At 40.1% G+C, this 20,036-nt stretch overlaps 1 long non-coding RNA gene across 3 annotated transcripts in view; it reads right to left on the bottom strand.

The window, feature by feature from the left end:
* Positions 1–20,036, bottom strand: part of LOC139186187 (uncharacterized) — a 395,626-nt gene that overhangs the window by 139,928 nt on the left and 235,662 nt on the right. The window lies entirely within an intron of this gene.

The following is a 20,036-nucleotide window of genomic DNA, read 5'->3' as shown; positions in this document are numbered from 1 at the left end:
CCCAGTTCCTAGAACTGAGTGCCCTCCCCTCATCAATCTTCTTAAATAAAGGTGGCTTTTACTTATCATAATCCCAAATAAACATATTCTCAACTTCCAAATAAAGCAGCCCTCTGTTCATTGCCCACACACATACAAATAAAGACTTCAAAACTGTAAAAATCCAAGCTATGCCATAAGTTTATAGGAATGTACATTTATACAGATAGCAAAGTCTTGAAACGGAAGTGAAATCACTCAGTCGTGTCCACTCTTGGTGACCCCGTGGACTGTAGTCTACCAGGCTCCTCTGTCCATGGGATTCTTAGTAGTTGTTAATTGTTTAAGTTGGGCTTTTTGTTGCTATTCTTGTTATAGTTGTTACAACATCTTCCTGACTCCCATTTCATCCTCCACAGAAATGACTTCAAAGCCTCCATTCTCCCCAATCCTACCCTTACTCAGGCTACTATCAGAAAATCAACATGCATGGTAGCTGAACTCATCATACCTCCACTATTTTTCTCTTCCCCAAGACCAGAGCTTTTTCTGTCTTTAGCTTATTATCTACAACAAAAATCCTGTGTCCTCCAGGACTAGTGTTTTCAAAGTTATACTATAACTTATACAAGAAACAAAACCCCTCTGGAGACAATTTGGCATCATGTGTAAAATTATCCATTTGAACTATTTCTAAGAATTTATCTTAAGGAAATAGTTGGAAAGAGTTAAACACAAAGGATGTCCATGCCAGTATTATTTGCAAATTGAAAAAACTAAAAACAGCTTACATCAATAAAGGAATGACTAAATAAATTTCAACATGCGTGTGTAATGGAATATTATACAGTCATTAAAATTGATGAAACAGACAAGTATTGAATAACATCAGTGTCCACGACATGCATAAATGTCCAGGACATATTATTGATTAAAAAGGAAAGCTGCAAAGAGCCGTGTATATTATGATTCAATTTATGTAGAAATTTTGCTTATGTGGTTATCTATATACTTACATGCAGAGAAATTACTTTAAACACATTCAGCAGAATCTTAACTTAGATGGTTATCTCTGAGTGGTGAGATGTGGAGTGATTTTTGCTTTCTCTTTTATCTCCTTCATGTATTTGTTTATGTATTTGTATGTGTGTATACATAATCTCAGTTGATAATGGGCAGCATTTAGTGAAAATATTTTGACAACCAAAACCTTTATCAAATGCCACTGTCTCTAAAGCATAGGACTGGCCATAGGAGGTGAAATTTGTCTAACTGGACATGGATAAAACCCCTAAGACTTACAGACAGATATACTGTTGGAAAAACCTCTATTCTTTATGTAAAATTTGTGTATTTTTCCAAGGTCCAGCTGGATGTGGCTTTCATATGATCCCTCCAGAAATAAACAGACAAGGTTTAGTAATTGTGTCAAAGCATGTCATCTGTTAACTCACAAATGTTGACATTGACAACTGACAGGTAGGAACGTTTATAAGAATTATAGGCATCTCTGAGTGTATATTTACTGAACCTTTAAGAAATTAAACTTAGAATTTGTACCATGTGCAATGTTAAATAAGCTGTTTCAAACTTAATATGGTAGATAAACATGTTTATAAGAATTGTATTCCTTTCTGAGACATTTCTTTTTAACCCAGTCAAAGAAATGTTGTGGGTTTTGGTGTATGTATTTGTTTAATCAAAGGTTTAAAAGTTTTAAGTATAAAAATGGCTGAACTATGTGAAGGAATCCATGGATGAAATGCTAATGAAACATTGGAGAAGAGGTTCAATAAATACCAGGACTAAAGCAAAATTCTAGGATGATAAAGACAGGGAAAGGACATTTAAGAAAGAGAACAACTTGGAAAGGAGTAGAGGGGAAACAAACATAAAAATAATCGAAGAAGAGTACCACATGCAAATCATTAAGTTGGAGACATACTTCAAAGAAAATATATAGGTTAAAATAGCACAAGGCAATGCAGACATTGTCAACTAAAGTTAAACACAGGATAAATACAATCATATTTTGTTAAACCATATTTTGCTAATAACCATTGGCCGATAGACCGAGGTACATTATGTCAGGTATGGCTAGTGTACAACAATGTGAGATGATCACATGCTACTACTTATCAATTTGAGGCTATAAATCACTTCCCCTCCATTAGTAAATTTGTACACCAATTCAGCGGATGTGGCGGTGTCTTCCAGAGTACTAAGAGAGTGGGACGGAGGCACAGACCCAGTCACATAGCATGCTAATAGCAAGCCTGGAAGAAGACCAAAATCATAGCCCATGAACTTCATTCCTACTTTTGGATTCACTTCACCAAACCATACCCTTGAGATGTTAGATTGATTGTCCCTGAGTGGAGTTGACAACTTTTAACTGTTACTTTTATTTATGCAACCCTCCTGTGCTGCAGAAACTCGAGTTTGAAATGGTCCCTGGCTTTGCCTATTAGCCCACAGAAGATATTGAGTGCTGGAAACTACTACCTTGAGAGTCCCTTGGACTGCAAGAAGAACCAACCAGTCCATCTTAAAGGAAATCAGACCTGAATATTCATCGGAAGGACTGATGCTGAAGCTGAAACTCCAATACTTTGGCCACCTGATGCGAAGAATTGACTCATTGGAAAAGACCCTGATGCTGGGAAAGATTGAAGGCAGAAGGAGAAGGGGACGACAGAGGATGAGATGGTTGGATGGCATCACCGACATGATGGACATGGGTTTGAGTAAGCTCCGGGAGTTCATGATGGACAGGGAAGCCTGGGGTGGCAAAGAGTCGGACATGACTGATGACTGAACTGAACTGAACTACTACCTTCATCCATTTTTTGATTCAATTTATTCAGGCTCTTTGAGAGACTCACACACCTGTCTGTATGCCTAGAAAGTCAGTCTGATGACCAGAGTCGTGGGAGGGAGGAACCTTGACATTCACAGCCATTCTGTCCTCTTGTGCCAGTCCACCTTATCATCTCCCAAGGAGACTTTCGAGTTGACTCTGTCAAAAGAAAATGCTCCAATAGGAAATGAATGCGTGGAAATATCCTTTACAAGACTTCGACTTTTTAAATAAATTTTGTATGTCATTCAAGAGCTAATGGAATAACAACAAAGTATACCAATCAGCTAAGTCCAAACTTCAGACTAAACATACTATGTCAACTGCTGTTTGCATGGGACTGAGGAACATCACTCTTTAACTGGAGAGCTGAGAAAGGTAACAGTTCCCACAGACATCTGATTCAGAAGAGACGGTGCTCTCCCTTTTAATTTCATTATGTATATAATATGTATGCTAAGTCACTTCAGTCGTGTCCGACTCTGTGCGACCCCATAGACGGCATCCCACCAGGCTCCTCCATCCCTGGGATTCTCCAGGCAAGAACACTGGAGTGGGTTGCCATTTCCTTCTTCAATTCATGAAAGTGAAAAGTGAAAGTGAAGTCGCTCAGTCGTGTCCGACTTTTCACGACCCCATGGACTGTAGCCTACCAGGCTCCTCCATCCATGGGATTTTCCAGGCAAGAGTACTGGAGTGGGGTGCCATTGCCTTCTCCGATATAATATGTGTGTATATATATATATATATATATATATATATATTAATAACTTCATACACATACATACGGGCTTCCCAGGTGGCGCTAGTGTAAAGAATCTGTCTGCCAAAGAAGGAAATGCAAGAGATGCAGGTTCAATCCCTGGATCAGGAAGACTGAGTGACTGAACACGCACACACAAGTATAGTTTCAGCAAGACTGAAAATAGATTGAGGCAATGAAAGAAGATGACCATGAGCATAGGACCCATAATGAAAGTTAATATTAATACAAGGGAAATAATAACAGTTAGCAGGAAACTTGTGTGTGAAAGATAGGAGGAAACACTTATAAAAATAAGGAGAGAGCAAAGACAGAGAAAACATGGAACATGGAAACATCATAAATGTGCGTGTGAGAGAGAGACTCGGAGAAACAGACCCAGTGAATGAGATGCATAAGAGCGTGAGCTTGATCTGCAGAGGCAACTTTTTCCTAGAGGTTTATCTGAGTGAAGCAATGAAGCAATTTTCCAGCCCTACTCCTGAAGAACAGGTCTGGAATCTGAGAGGACAGAATATACCAGTGAAAATACACCAGCTAAACTAACAAACTAGAGACTGGGGGTGGGAGGAAAGTCTCAGGGGAATTTGGGCACACATGGAGCAGAGGAAATTCCCTCAGGTCAAGGCACAGTGGACGTTATGGTGACTGACATTAGATCTGAAGAAGACAGATGACCTGAGCTTCCATTTAGGCCATTTTCTTCTCAATTGACTATGGACACACTTGGCTTGATTCCATGCTCAGCCCAGATATTTCCCTGTTGCTGGTAGTTTTAAGTTTTGGCTCTACATGAGGAAATGATTGGGAGACACAGTGGTTCTATCAATTTAGGCAGCTGGACCATATTGACCTGGTAATCTCATGGGCCCAAGCCACATAAACTGCTCCCTGACACCATGTGGGTATTTGCTCCACACTCAATCACATTTCTGAGTTTTCCTTACAATAAATGGGGCCATGACAGTGTCTGGTGATGACACACAACCTCAGAGTGCCAGAGGATGGTTTGAAGAACGAATTCAAGCTGCAGCCATATCCAAGCGCATAAAGCAAAGAGCAGTACTTGATAAGGAGCTCAAGAGAAACCTGAGACAATTCATTGTCAAAGAGAAGATGAAAGAGGGAAAAGAAACGGAGAACTTTTCTCAGCAGGTTCTTCCGTTACCACTTCACTATCTTCTCAACAGTTACCACAAATTTTTAATTCATAGCTGTGTTTCCTTAAAATATTCCTTATGAGACTTGTGAATTTGCTTTGAATTTAAATTGCTTGCTGTTCCTCCTCGTTGGCTTATGTACCTGGGTTTTGCTGTCCTTTGTTGCATGTCTTTCTTACCTGAGTACTTCACTGCCACCAGAGGACTTTGCCATTTGCTCCTCTCATGGGCAACTTGTTAAAAAAAATATATAGCAACCAATACTAAGCCCTAAGTTCAATGTGAGACAGTAGCATTATTAATTTTTGTATTTTTTCATTTGACTTGGCCTCTGGTCTTCATTTCAACTGTGTGATTTTCCATTTATAATCCAAATATTTGTACATATTATATATATAAAAGAGTTCAGAAAAACATCTATTTCTGCTTTATTGACTATGCCTAAGCCTTTGACTGTGTGGATCACAACAAACTGTGGAAAATTCTGCAAGAGATGGGAATACCAGACCACCTGACCTGCCTCTTGAGAAACCTATATGCAGGTCAGGAAGCAACAGTTAGAACTAGACATGGAACAACAGACTGTTTCCAAATCGGGAAAGGGGTATGTCAAGGCTGTACATTGTCACCCTGCTTATTTAACTTATATGCAGAGTACATCACGAGAAATACTGGGCTGGATGAAGCACAAGCTAGAATCAAGACTGCTGGGAGAAATATCAATAACTTCAGATATGCAGATGACACCATCTTTATGGCAGAAAACAAAGAACTAAGGAGCCTCTTGAGCAAAGTGAAAGAGGAAAGTGAAAAAGTTGGCTTAAAACTCAACATTCAGAAAACGAAGATCATGGCATCTGGTCCCATCACTTCATAGGAAATAGATGGGCAAACAGTGGAAACAGAGACAGACTTTATTTTGGGAGGCTCCAAAATCACTGCAGATGGTGATTGCAGCCATGAAATTAAAAGACGCTTACTCCTTGGAAGAAAAGTTATGACCAACCTAGACATATTAAAGAGCAGAGACATAACTTTGTCAACAAAGGTCCATCTAGTCAAAGCCATGGTTTTTCCAGTAGTCACATATGGATGTGAGAGTTGGACTATAAAGAAAGCTGAGCGCTGAAGAATTGATGCTTTTGAACTGTGGTGTTAGAGAAGATTCTTGAGAGTCCCTTGGACTGCAAGTAGATCCAACCAGTCCATTCTAAAGAAAACCAGTCCTGAATATTCATTGGAAGGACTGATGCTGAAGCTGAAACTCCAATACTTTGGCCACCTGATGCAGAGAACTGACTCATTTGAAAAGACCCTGATGCTGGGAAAGATTGAAGGCAGGATGAGAAGGGGACGACAGAGGATGAGATGGTTGGATGGCATCACTGACTCAATGGACATGAGTTTGAGTAAACTCTAGTAGTTGGTGATGGACAAGGAGACCTGGTGTGCTGTGGTTCATGGGGTCAGAAAGAGTCAGACACGACTGAGCGACTAAACTGAAACATATATATACACACACACACACACACACTCTCATATATATGTATATATATGTCTATAATGATGCATTTTCCTGTTCCCTTTTAAAAATTCATTTATCTTTTAAAAATAAGGTTAATATACATGGACAGTAATGTATGTCCTTATGAAGATGAGAGAGAGTAATTTATAAGACTTTCTCAGTTGTTTTGTAAGTTCTTTCAGAAGGAGACTCTTAAATGAATTTTCCAGTCTTTTGTGAAGTTAGGCAACAATTCCAACATTAGGCAACATCCTCTAGAATTCTAGCACCTGCAATAAAAATCCCATGCCTCCCTAGTTGGGCCTTCAACTATGTTTCGATTCCTAAAAATTGTCAGTTAAGCCAAAGAAATTTAAGTACAATTTAAAATTTTCAAACAACATAATTTGTTGTTCAGTTGCTAGCTCACATCTGACTCTTTTTGACCCCATGGATCACAGCACTCCAGGATTCCCTGCCCTTCATTATCTCCTGGGGTTTGGTCAAACTCATATCCATTGAGTTGGTGATGCCATCCAACTATGTCATCCTCTGTCATTCCCTTCTCCTCCTGCCTTCAATCTTTCCCAGCATCAGGGTCTTTTCCAATGAGTCGGCTCTTCACATCAGGTAGCCAAAGTTTTAGAGCTTCAGCATCAGTCTTTCCAATGAATATTCAGGACTTATTTCCTTTAGGATAGACTGGTTGGATCTCCTTGCAGTCCAAGGGACTCTCAGAGTCTTCTCCAACAACACAGTTCAAAAGCATCAGTTCTCCAGCACTCAGTCTTCTTTATGGTCCAACTCTCACATCCATACATAACTACTAGAAAAAGCACAGCTTTGACTATACGGATCTTTGTCAGCAAAGTGATGTCTCTGCTTTTTAATATGCTGTTTAGGGTCAAAGCTTTTCTTCCAAGGAGCAAGCATCTTTTAATTTTGTGGTTGCAATCACTGTCCGCAGTGACTTTGGAGCCCAAGAAAATAAAATTGGTCACTGTTTCCACTTTTTCCCCAAGTATTTGCCATGAAGTGATCAGACCAGATGCCATGATCTTAGTTTTTTGAGTGTTGAGTTTTAAGTCAGCTTTTTCACTTTTCTCTTTCACCCTCCTCAAGAGGCTCTTTAGTTCCTCTTCACTCTCTGCCATTAGAGTGGTATCATCTGCATATCTGAGGTTGTTGATATTTCTCCCAGTAATCTTGATTCCAGCTTGTGATTCATCCAGCCTGGCATTTCACATGATGTACTCTGCATAGAAGTTAAATAATCAGGGTGACAATATACAGCCTTGACAGGAGTTAAGGAGTACTTTTGCCAATTTTGAACCAGTCAGTTGTTCAATGTAAGGTTCTAACTGTTACTTCTTGACCTGGTTACAGGTTTCTTAGGAGACAGGTAAGGTGGTCTGGTATTCCCATCTCTTTAAGAGTTTTCCACAGTTTGTTGTGATCCACACAGTCAGAAGTAGGTATTTTTCTGGAATTCCCTTTCTTTCTCTATGATCAAACAGATGTTGGCAATTTGATCTCTGGTTTCTCTGCCTTTTCTAAACCCAGCTTATACATCTGAAAGATCTTGGTTCACATACTGCTGTAGCATAGCTTGAAGAATTTTGAGCATTACCTTGCTAGCATGTGAGATGAGTGCAATTGTGCACTAGTTTAAACATTCTTTGGCATTGTCCTTCTTTGGGATTGGAATGAAAACTGACCTTTTCCAGTCCTGTGGCCACTGCTGAGTTTTCCAAATTTGCTGGCATATTGAGTGAAGCACTTTCACATCATTGTTTTTTAGGATTTGAAATAGCTCAGCTGGAATTCAATCACCTCTACTAGTTTTGTTCACAGTAATGCTTCCTAAGGCCCACTTGACTTCAAACTCTCACATGTCTGGCTCAAGGAGTGAAATTCCCGACCAATTAACTAAAGAATTTACCACAGATAATAAACAGTAAATTATTTTTCAGTAAACTGTATATAAAAAGCTCTCTTTGAAACAAACATTTTTTTAAATTAGAAGCTGCTAAAATGAAAGAAGGAAAGGAAATTTCCCATTAACTATAATCTAACTGATTTACTCATTTCAGTAGTCTTCATAATACAGAATTGATCACTGACAAATATTATGTGGTTGAAGCAGATGACTCACAAAAGCAACTGAAGTAAACACTCAGTCAGCTCCACCCGTTAACTTCCTACAGAGTCAGGGCCTTCAATTTTCTCCTACCTTCCTAATAAAGGCACTGATAATAATAACACCGGTAATAATATTATTATCAGTTCAGCTAACATTTATTGAGTAATTATCATATTAAGCCCTTAATTTGTACAGACATTATCTGTTTCAATGTTCACACATGTTTTATGAGAGAAATATGATAATCCTTCCCATTTTTCAGATGAGAACACTGAAGTAACAGCCCCAGGGTCTCACAGCTGTATGTGTGGGACCATGCATGGGGGCCTGACTTCAAAAGCAGGTTTTATCACCATATCAGTGGATTTCCAACCTTAGAAGCCATAAAAATCACCTGGAGAACTTGTTCAAATGCCAGATTCTCTAGCTCTGGATTCTGCCAGTCTAAGATAGGGTGAGGAATCCGCATCTTAAAAAGCAACCCGAGGGACTATAATGGAAGTGGTATCCCGACCACACATTGCTATTCTGAATGCAGAAACCAGGGACCACCTTCAAGTCATTCTCTTGACTCCTATGTCTTTAACCTCAGTGGTTCATAAGCTTTGGGGGAGAGGAGGTGGATCCCAGACCATCTGAGAATCCAATGAAAACCACAGACCTTCTCTTGATCAAAACGTACCACAAATTTTTTGCATTTATGTTTTAGGAAATTGAAGCCCATAAACCCCAGAATAAGTGCTCCTGTTGTATGCTCTCTTTCCTTTTTTTTTTTTTTCCCTAGTGTCTCAACTCATTCCCATCTCTGAAATAAGGACACACACCCCCCTGGCTGCCAACTTTGCAGGCTATTATGAGGATCTCTTTTTAAAATATATGTGTGTGTGTGTGTGTGTGTGTGTGTATACAAGGATTCTAAGATTCAGAAATAGAAACACTATATGTAAACCTCATGCTAATAACACACAGAGAAATAGGGAAAGACAGATTTGAGTAGGAAACTTAAAAACTTGAATGGAAAAGAGAAACTCAGCACAGAGTTAAGGAAACAACTAGCAAATAACCTGAGCATAATCATAAAGGTCATTTGCCATCTGCTGAGTACCTATTATGTGCCAGGAGGCAGTGTGGCTTGCCTTTAAAGCATTTTCAAGTGCTCTCAACAGCTTTTTGATTGTCATATCATCTGTATTCTACAAATGAGGAAACCCAGACTCTGACAGTTTACATAATTTTCCCAATATCAAATATCTAGTCAAGTTACTCAAATTCAGGTCTGTGTATGTGCAAAACCCATCCAATTTCCATGATATAAAGATATGGCCAAAACCTCTTTCCAGTCAGGATACCATACACAGACCAGACAGAGTTTCTGAAGCAAGTCCTGGAACTGGAGAGCTAATCTTCCACTTCACCTTCCTCTCAACCATCAATTTACCTCCTAGGATGACAGTCCCAACAGACTTAGTTACTATTATCAACCAGCTAGCTTGTCTTCCCAATGGAAGCAAAACAAAAGAAGGCACTAGAAATGCTTAGGCTCTTGGTGGCAGAGCTGCCGAAGTCAGATCTGCAGCATTATAAAGGTTAATGTCTTTCTGCTTGTTCTGTGGCAAGTTTCTACTATCAAAACCCTTGGGACCAGCTGTATGAGTCATACTTCTAGATGCTGTTCCAACTGGTAGGAAATAGCCTTTCCTTTAAATAAATTTCACTTTCAGAAAAAGCTTTAAAGCACATTACAGATAGGACCATGAAACATTTGGCTACATGTACATCCTTCCACAGCTAAAAAAAAAAAAAAAAAAACCTCCTCATGTACCAGTAACACTAAAACTAAGTCCAGGAAAGTCTTAGCTAGAAGGGACGAAGAGATATCTGGTGGAAAAGAATGTTTTACTCTCACTCTGTTTCAAACCCACAGGGCCCTTTTGAAGGATTCTCTAATAATAGGAATTAATAGCAAGAACAAAACAAAACAAGAAAGTGTTAACCGAGGCACTAAGCCCAGCAGGTAGTCTGTTCTCCTTCTCCACAAGACGCCCTATGCTCTTCCTCTCCTGCCTCAGCCCAGCCTAATGTCTTTTCCTTAAGGCCGCTTTTCACGTCCTTGTTTGATGGACTAAAGCTATAACCTAAGTTTGCCTCAGCACTCACAGATATTGCAAGGAGACATTTCAGCTTGACTCCTGTCTCTTGCCCTTCACCCCCTAACTCCTGTCAATAACTCAGTCTTTTGCATCCAAAGTGACAGTTTTAAGGGCACCAGCAATGTTATATACCATCCAACGAATCTTTTTTGGTTAATTTTTTAAAAAGAGGAACTAGCTCCTTTAGCTATCCCAGGCTATTCTTGGCTGGTTATTGGCAAAAACCTGTTACATCAGGCAGTTGCTTTTCTTGTCAAAAGTAAGCTCTTCTGATCTGGTATAGGCCTGATTCCACTATTTATTAACTAACCTCGTGATTTTCAACAAATTATCATACATCTCAGAATCTTACTTTTCTTTTTTGCAATACTTTCCCTTAACCCTGACATAAGGGAAGGATCATTATGTCATTTTCAAAAATCATAATAAAGGTCACAAACATAATGCTTTATTATAAGTCATTGGTATTATTTTTATATTATATGTCATGCAGAGGTTTCTGAGACACCAAGGAGCAACACTAATAACAACAGACAAGGTAATTCTAAGCTCAGGCCCTGGACAGATAAATTAGCAGCTCAACATTTTTCTGAACAAATCAGAATCTAATATATAACAGATTCAGTATTTTAATAAACCCCACAACCTTGGATTTCTAATTGCCTACCACTCACTAGAATACAGTGGACAAACGCACAATAGCTTAGAATTCAGGAATCAAAAGTTACACAGCAATGGTTTTGCACATAATTGTCTAAAACCAAGACAACAGGAATGGGAGAGGGCAACCCTCAATAACACTTAACGCAGAAAGCTTGATTCAGCCTTTCAGTGGTCAGGGTTCCATTGCAGGGAGAAGAACTTCATCTGGCTAGTTGAAGCAGAACTGTGTTTATTTCAGTGTGTTAAATGGTTACAGGGCATCAGGAGGGCTAACGAAACAAACTCTAGGTTCTTCTAGAAACACATCCCAAGCCACATAGTGGAACCAGGCCACCCAGGTTGCTGCCTGCTGGTTGGGAAGCTGGTGTACAAACACATCCCACTGCCATGAAGAAGAGACCTCCACAAGCCCCATCATTGCTGCAGGTTCCAGGACTCCACCAGAAGACCATGTGCACTGGCAGTATGGCTGCTTCATGACCTGCCTCTCAACATCGACCACCCTAGGGGCCAGGCCCTGGAGAGAAACCACAAGGTCCTTAATCATCCCAGTCAGCAGGAGAAATAACTTTGCCTTTCAAATAAGAGGATATGGCTGATTCATGTTGATGCTTGAAAAAAAAAACAACAAAATTCTGTAAAGCAATTATCCTTCAATTTAAAAAATTCATTAATTAAAAAAAAAAATGACAGCAGCTAAATCCCACCCACCACTCAGGACAAAAGGGTTTCTGGGAAATGTAGTTTTTAGCTTTTCAGCCCTTGCCCCATAGGAGGCACAGTGAAAGGAGACTGAAACATGCTGAGTGACAACCCCTCCTGCTCCACTACGTAAGTCAATGTTAAGAGACTCGTCTTATTCACGACCTTTTCTCTTCCCCACCCACCCACCAAGACTGCTGAGACAGATGTGGAAAAACTAGGTGATAAATGTAGTGAGGATTTGGTTGTACAAATACATGGCTCAGAGTTGGCACAGCTATTTCCACTAGGCTGCTTAGGAGGAGAGGTTACAAGTAGAGGAAGCTTTCTCTCTGTTAGCCAGCAATTGAAGAAAAGGTTTGTCCTCCTTAGCACCCTCAGGGGACACGGAATTGCTTTCCTCCCACTGGTGGTCTGAGCTCATTATGCCACTGTATTATGGGCCCTGCCCACAAGCCAATATAGTGTAACCCGGCATTATTTTAAACCTTCTCTTCTGAATGAGGCAAACAGATTACTCATCTTAGATTCACTTAATTCTATTGGGCAGAACTTCTGGACTCACCAAAGACTCTAACATAAAGTTGTCTATTTGTTAATAAATATCCAGCCAAACTAGCCTTCTTTCTGCAGTTAGAATTGCTATAGTGTTGTTGTTTGCATATATTTTACAAGATCTTTGCTCTCTGTCTTTGCTGTCTGCTGTGATTCAGCACCTTCTGCCAAGGACTCTGAATTCCAAGATCCCAACACACATTGAACAAATTCCTATTAGGTGCTATTATATGTCAAGTACAAGAGACACAGAAATAAATAAGACAGACAAGGTCCCTGCCATTGTAGAGCTTATAGTCTAGTGTGTTAGTCACTCATTTGGGTCCAACTCTATGACCCCATGGACTGTAGCCCGTCAGGCTCCTTTGTCTATGTGATTTCCCAGTCAAGAACACTGGAGTGGGTTACCATTTCTACCCCAGAGGATACTCCCAAGCCAGGGGTGGGACCCAGGTCTCCTGCATTGTGGGTAGATTTTTTACCATCTGAGCCATCAGATGGGATGTTTAGCACAAAAACAATATCATTACAGCCCTGAAATCTGAGAATTAATTGAATTCTCAAATTTTAGAATACTCTAAAATATTCTAAATTTAGAATATTCTCAATAGAATTTCTGAGAATTTATTGCTCCAAAGTTAGTCACCTTTGGACTTCTTCCCCATATGTTTGAAGAAGTTTTAGCTAAGCAATAAAATTGTTTCAGTGTTCAAATCTAAAGTGTCTTAGGGAAGAACACACCAGGCAAGGTCAATATAGAAGCCAAGTGCAGTATTCCAGGTCCCAATGCTAATGCAAGAATGGTATTTCCATCCTGAGGAAGGCAGCCTGGAGCTGATATGGGTCATAACTGAAATGTGGGGCTTCTGGTCAAGGTTCTGGTGTAGATATATTGACACAATGGTGGAGAAGCCTCACGAAACTTGATCTCAATGACAATTAAATGGCCACAGGTCACATTTCAGTTATTTGCCTGGGAAACAGGGATAACGAGCAAGCCAAATTAGCTTAGCCATGGTTTCCTTTACTGTCTGAATAGCACCTGCTTCCATTTAGCTAAGGGAAAAAAAATCTTTTAAATTAAATTTCCCTTAAAATGTACATGGGTTTAGAAGGTGTTAAACAAAATAGGGGAAAGCTGTGCCAAAAATATTTTAAAATAGTTCTCTAGAGATTTTACAAAATCCCTCAGGCCGTGAAATTCCCCTCATTCCCAGGTCAATTCCAGTTTGGTTTACATTTAAGCTGGAATTTGGGATGACATTTCATTCTAACAAAACAAGACAGACTAGACATGTTGGGCTTTCCAGGTTCCATTTTGGAAAAGAAATAGCCTAATCCTTGTGAGTGGGATTTCATCCCCACTCCTTTCCACAGTCTGTATTATGAACCAGGCAATGCTTGATATTAGGAATACAGATGAGTAAGTTATGATCTCTGCCTTCCAGAAAAATAGCCTGTACCTCACAAAAAGAGATAAAGTTCTATCAAAGACACAGGATCTTATCTGAAGTGGTCATACACAAGCAGCCTATCTTGGGCATCAAGCAAGTATGGAAATATATGTGTGTATGCATACTAAGTCGCTTCAATAGTGTCTGACTCTTTGCAACTCTATGGACTGTAGCCTGCCAGGCTCCTCAGTCTATGGAATTCTCCAGGCAAGAATAATGGAGTGGGTTGCCATGCCCTCCTCCAGAGGATCTTCCCGATCCAGGGATCAAACCCGCGTCTCTTGCATTTCCTGCACTGGCAGGTGGGTTCTTTGCTGGTAGCACCACCTGCGAAGCCCATGGAAATAAATGAAGACCAAGCAAATGTGAAAAGCAAAGGCTATGTATTCAGAGCTTGCTATAGCAAGGTTGTCAGCACCCATTCACTGGTGTTTCAGCAGAGACTCAATGGCAGGCATAGGAGTGGGAGAGCTTGACTGTGGATTAAACGTAAGCCTCCAGTAAGCACTGGTTGGGGGCTGTTGGCCTGGGTAAGCTGGAGGTGGTTTGACCACATGTGGGGCATCCAGTATGACTGGTCAGGGTGCATGTTTGTCTTTCTTTAGTTGGTCCTAAGTTGGAAGTGGGGACAAAATGTAGGAAGCTGTCAGTTATTAATTATGTCCTTGGTGCTACTGCTTAGCTTTCTGGACTGTTCACTAGAGATGGCAGTCTGGCTTCCTGCAAGCCTGACGTCTAGCAGGCTGGCTTTCTGGGTTATCTTCTTAGACGAAGCGCTACTATCCTGGACTAGTTGCTGCAGGTTGTGGGTCAGGGTTCTGTTCTTATATATGGTCTAGCAATTGTCCATTTCTATATTTCATCTTTCACAAGCCTAAGATTCGACTGTGTCCTGGCCCTAGGGCTCCGTTTGACATTAGCTTCCCCTTACAGTGGGAGCATCTCTGGAATCTCCCACCCAGACCTCCTTAGTGTCTCCCAACATGCTCAACTTCTGGCCTTCATGACCATACAAGGAGAATGTCTGACAGACTTCCCCTGGGCAAGACTCTACCTGCCTCTTTGCACCAACTCCATTCTGTGTAAGGTAAGGAGAGCCAGCCTTGCCCACAGCAAATTATATAATATAGCAAGTCCTTGAATCATGCACAATCCTGTAGTAATGGCCTGGTTAAACATCTATGGGCATAAACACCCATCTGCAAGCATAATATTAATAGCAAACTGCTGCTGTTGCACTAAGTCGTGTTTGATTCTTTTGTGGCCTCATAGATCGTGGCTTGCCAAGCTCCCCTGTTCACAGAATTTCCCAAGCAAGAATTCTCTAGTGGGTTGCCATTTCCTTTCCAGGGAATCTTCCCGACAGAGGGGTCGAACCCGCATCTCATGCATTGGCCAGCAAATTCTTTACCACTGAGTCACCAGGGAAGCCCCAAAAGAAAGACTGTATAGCAAAATAGAAAATATAAACATTACTGAGTGAAAAGCCATTAAAAGAACAATAATGTACACCATCTCATTCTAAATCATGTGTATGTGAATGTAGAGAAAAAATAAAAGGGATTAAAAAAAATTAAATAAATCCTCTCTCACTTGTAGAATCAACAGTGGGGTTTTTTTTTTTTAATTTTTGTTTATTTGATTTCCTTTTTTTTACAATTACATGCATTTATTTGTAAAATCATAAATAACAGTAAAAATTTTACCATTAAAACCTAGGATGTATTTGAAAAATAAGACAGCAGCACATCTGATTCATTAAATCATTAACAGTCATCACCTCTGAGCACTTCTATAGTTATCACCCTCATAATAACTATGATCAATCTACAAGGTGAATATTTCTATAGTGTTTTACAGATGAGGGAACCAAAGTGCAGAGAGTAGAGGCTGAAAACCTGCTGGGTCTGTCAGAGCCCTACATGGAGCTCCCAGTCACCATTCTGTTCTTCCTCCCTTTCAGTACACATGCCCTGAAACTCTTCTCAGACCAGGTACGTGATCAAGGATATTCACTTTCCCTCTTTAAAGTGGGGATGATAATCATGCCTGTCTCAAATGGAGGGTTATAAGGACAAAGAGACACGGCACATACAGAGCTAACACAGGGCCCAGCCTTTAGGAAGTGTTCACTGTGTGATTATTGATGTAAGGACCACTGTTTTTAGGGTTTTATGAATGCTCCAGGAAGAGCTTTTATATTTAAGTGAAAAGAAACAGCAAGGGGTGACAAGAACCATTGTAACAGAGTGTAATAGAGATTTGTAAGGAGATTGGGCTTTGGAATAAATTAATAGAGTTAAGAATGAGTGTGAAGGATTTTTTAAAATTTATTCTTGGGATCACCTTCTTCATAGTTCAACAAGTATCTATCTTAGAAATTAGTTATGGTTTATTTTGATAAAATAGTAACATAGAACAAAGAAAATTTGAACCTTCCTCGAAAATCCCATGGACGGAGGAGCCTGGTGGGCTATAGTCCATGGGGTCTCGAAGAGTTGGACACAACTGAGCGACTTCCCTTTCACTTCTCACTTTCATGCATTGGAGAAGGAAATGGCAACCCACTCCAGCATTCTTGCCTTGAGAATCCCAGGGATGGTGGAGCCTGGTGGGCTGCCGTCTATGGGGTCGCACAGAGTCAGACACGACTGAAGTGACTTAGCAGCAGCAGCAGCAGCAGGTAATCTCAACTGTGGCTAAAGTCAGGTTGCTCTGGGCTTCACACTGAGAGGCTGCACACCCTGGCTTCCAGCTCTGACTCTGATATATAATAAGGTCATCAGGGAGCCTGTAATCCACCCTGATGTCCAAGCTAACCACAGAGGTTTTGATCAAATTGGCCAGGTGGGGCCCTGGCAAAGGTTAGACTTAAGTGTCCCAAATAATGCAATGTATAGTCAGCTAAGAACCACTTGAACCTAAAGCCACAAGAAAATAGACAATTTATTTGGGACTCAAATAGTAACAATCCCATAGGCAAGTGATCTGTCTAAAAGCAAGTTAACATGCATCTTGTTTTGAACACATTTTCATTAATTTTACCTTTAAAGTCCCCATTGATGAAAACTAATATCTAATATTTTATTGAGCACTTATTTTGTGCCAGGCACAATTCCAAGCACTTTTCAAAATGAAACAGATGACACAGGATTTGAACCAAAGGCTCTGCACAGCCAATCCTTATTTCAGAAGTGGCTTGGATGTTGAAAATGAAAATGACTACCTTAAAATCTGTAAAGCTGAAATAAGTTTTTTCCACTTGACCCTGGTTTTGCACAACTAGGCAGTTTATGCTTATGGACTAACCTGTTTTATTTATCTGTTTGAGCCAATTGTCATAAAACCTCCCTCTCTGAAACAAGCAGATGCATTTAACAATAATGACAGGGGCAAATCATTCTACCTCAAAAATTCTCACAGTGTTTCATCCAGATTGTTGAGGGCTCAGGGCCCCTCATTTACATGTCCCTATCAAAGCAATTTTTACTTGCAAATTTGTTTTATTTTTTTCTAAAAAGGACACCCTAAAATCATACAAGATTTACTCTCCACCAAGCCTGGATGGGTCCCTGATGAGATAGGTAGAGATGTGATTTGGTTCTCAGTTCAAGACTAACTCTCGGACTAGTGCAAGAGCTTTCTAGCTGATCTCCTCACCTGCAGGCTGTTGGTTCTAATCCTTACCAGAGTCACCATGGAAGACTCCTTTGAATACTACTGTTGTCGTATCACTGCCCTACCCAAATTCAGTGATTCTCATTGCCTATAAAGCCCAGTCATCATTGACTCTTCATAATCTGACTCCCACTTATACCTTGGGTCTTCTATCATTCTTCCATCTTTTACAGTCTGATATCCCCTTTAAAGTTTCAGTGCCATTTTATACCCTTTTCTACCCAATGTAATTGAGTTTGGTTGTTTTTGAGGGTGACTTGTTCTTTCCCATTCCTTGGTCTTGTTCACTCATGTGCCATTTAAAGCAGTCCTTATACCACAGAAACATGTCTGCCTATTGATAATTCCTACCCATCTCTAAGGCCCAATACAAATGCAACTTTCTCCAGAAGCCTCCACTGGCCAGAAAAGATCACCAATTTTGATCTTTGCATTTGTGATCTTTGCAATTGTCTGCATTTTCTATAGGATTCTCATTCTATAACTGCTTGAAATTACAGTTGCTAGCATATGTGCTCATCTCTCCTCCTAAATTTGTAAAATGTGGAATCACACATATTGTTGAGCAACTGCTACTGCTACTGCTAAGTCACTTCAGTCATGTCCGACTCTGTGTGACCCCATAGACGGCAGCCCACCAGGCTCCCCCGTCCCTGGGACTCTCCAGGTAAGAACACCGGAATGGGTTGCCATTTCTTTCTCCAATGCATGAAAGTGAAAAGTGAAAGTAAAGTCGCTCAGTCGTGTCCGACCCTCAGAGATCCCATGGACCGCAGCCCTCCAGGCTCCCCCGTCCATGGGATTTTCCAGGCAGGAGTACTGGAGTGGGGTGCCATTGCCTTCTCCCATTGTTGAGCAAGGTGCCATGCAAACTATAGGCTTTCAATAAATTTTGAAATATTTATGGCATCTATATATCAAAAAAATTTTAACCTCTGTTTTTGTATAAATGTATTGCCCTCAACTTCATAGATTATTGACAAAAGAAGTGTAGCACAAATAATTTTTCTTTGAGATGATACTGGACAAGGACTTCCTTTTACCTGGTCAACCTCTAGCCACAGAATGATATCCACTGTCAAGGTATGGCAGCCTGTAGACTCTTTTACCTTCTGTTCAACAGACAGGGCATAGTGAAGTGGCATGGACAAGTTAAGAATCTAAGTAGGTCCACACTCTATCAACATAAGCAAGGTAAATATACGACCTTTAGCTGAGAAGGAGAAAAACTGATAGTAACCATTTTTTAAAAAAAGTCAAGTAAAGGGAATTTTAACAGAAAGTTGGCCTGAAGACCCAGCGTTTAGGATCTACCCAGGAAAGGATCTAAGTTCAAAATTAATTCTGATTTGTTTAGCAAAGAGAAATAATTAAAGTCTGGAGGCTACAGTGGGGTTAGATTCTTCTGGAACTGCTATAATCAAACATTATCCTAAAGAGAATGCTGTCTAATTGGACTCTTGTCCTTTTCCCTCCTGAAAAATTAACTCTAAGATCATCCATGGTTTAATGTAGCCATTTTGTTTTTATATTTTTAAATCTGGCAAAGCAATAGTTATTCATGGAAGGGATCTTGTGCCAGACCTACCATGTAGAATTTGTAGCAGTATAATCAAATGCTATGAAAATGGCCGACAAAGAAAATGCAGACTCAAATACAGAATATGCAGAGCTTGTTATAAGGTTTCTGGAGACTGAAAATGTCACACCATCTTAGATTCCAGTCTGTACTAACAAACTTAAATTTAAAACTGTGCAATTATCGGGTATTTGGTATGCCTTCCCCACCCACTACAAGGCCCTTTCATTTGCATAAACTAAACATAGGAGATAAATGTTTGTATGGAGCTGAAGAAGGGCAGAACCTTAAATCCTCTGGATAGTCATCTGTTTTACTAAAATAAGTCTTACATTAACTTTGCTTGGTTTCTTCACCCCAAAGAGACCTGAAAGTAATAAAGGAATGAGAAGAGAGGGATTACATTTTCATGTGTTTTCGAGAGAGATGCATCTTTTACCATAGAACATGTCCCCGTTGGGGCTGAAGAATAATTTTCATCATAAACTCCCCTTTGTTGATTGCTTATAACTATATGTACTTTTAAAAAAATTAGTTTCCTTTTAGCTTGAATGTCTCAGTCTTGGTCTGTACTCCCCAAGGTAAATTACTTTGGAGCAATTGAGCAAAACAGCCTAAAGCAAAATGCTATTTTTCACATTAAATGGAAAGCGCCTTTACCCCTAGCGCTCCTCCAAGACGTCTGTGTCCAGGACCTCAGACTTGGCAAACAGACTTAGAAGCACTGATGAAGAGAAACAGACCCAAGCATGACCCTGCTAGCTGAGCATTTTATTTAAGATGCAAAGGTTTTCATCTAAAGATAAACTGAGCACTGTAATAGGAGTATTTCTGCTGAGCAATGGA

Source organism: Bos indicus, chromosome 12 (genome assembly GCF_029378745.1).
Source record: "Bos indicus isolate NIAB-ARS_2022 breed Sahiwal x Tharparkar chromosome 12, NIAB-ARS_B.indTharparkar_mat_pri_1.0, whole genome shotgun sequence".
Taxonomy (NCBI): domain Eukaryota; kingdom Metazoa; phylum Chordata; class Mammalia; order Artiodactyla; family Bovidae; genus Bos; species Bos indicus.
Note: the sequence above shows the minus strand (reverse complement) of the source record. Positions and strands in the feature narration are given on the sequence as shown.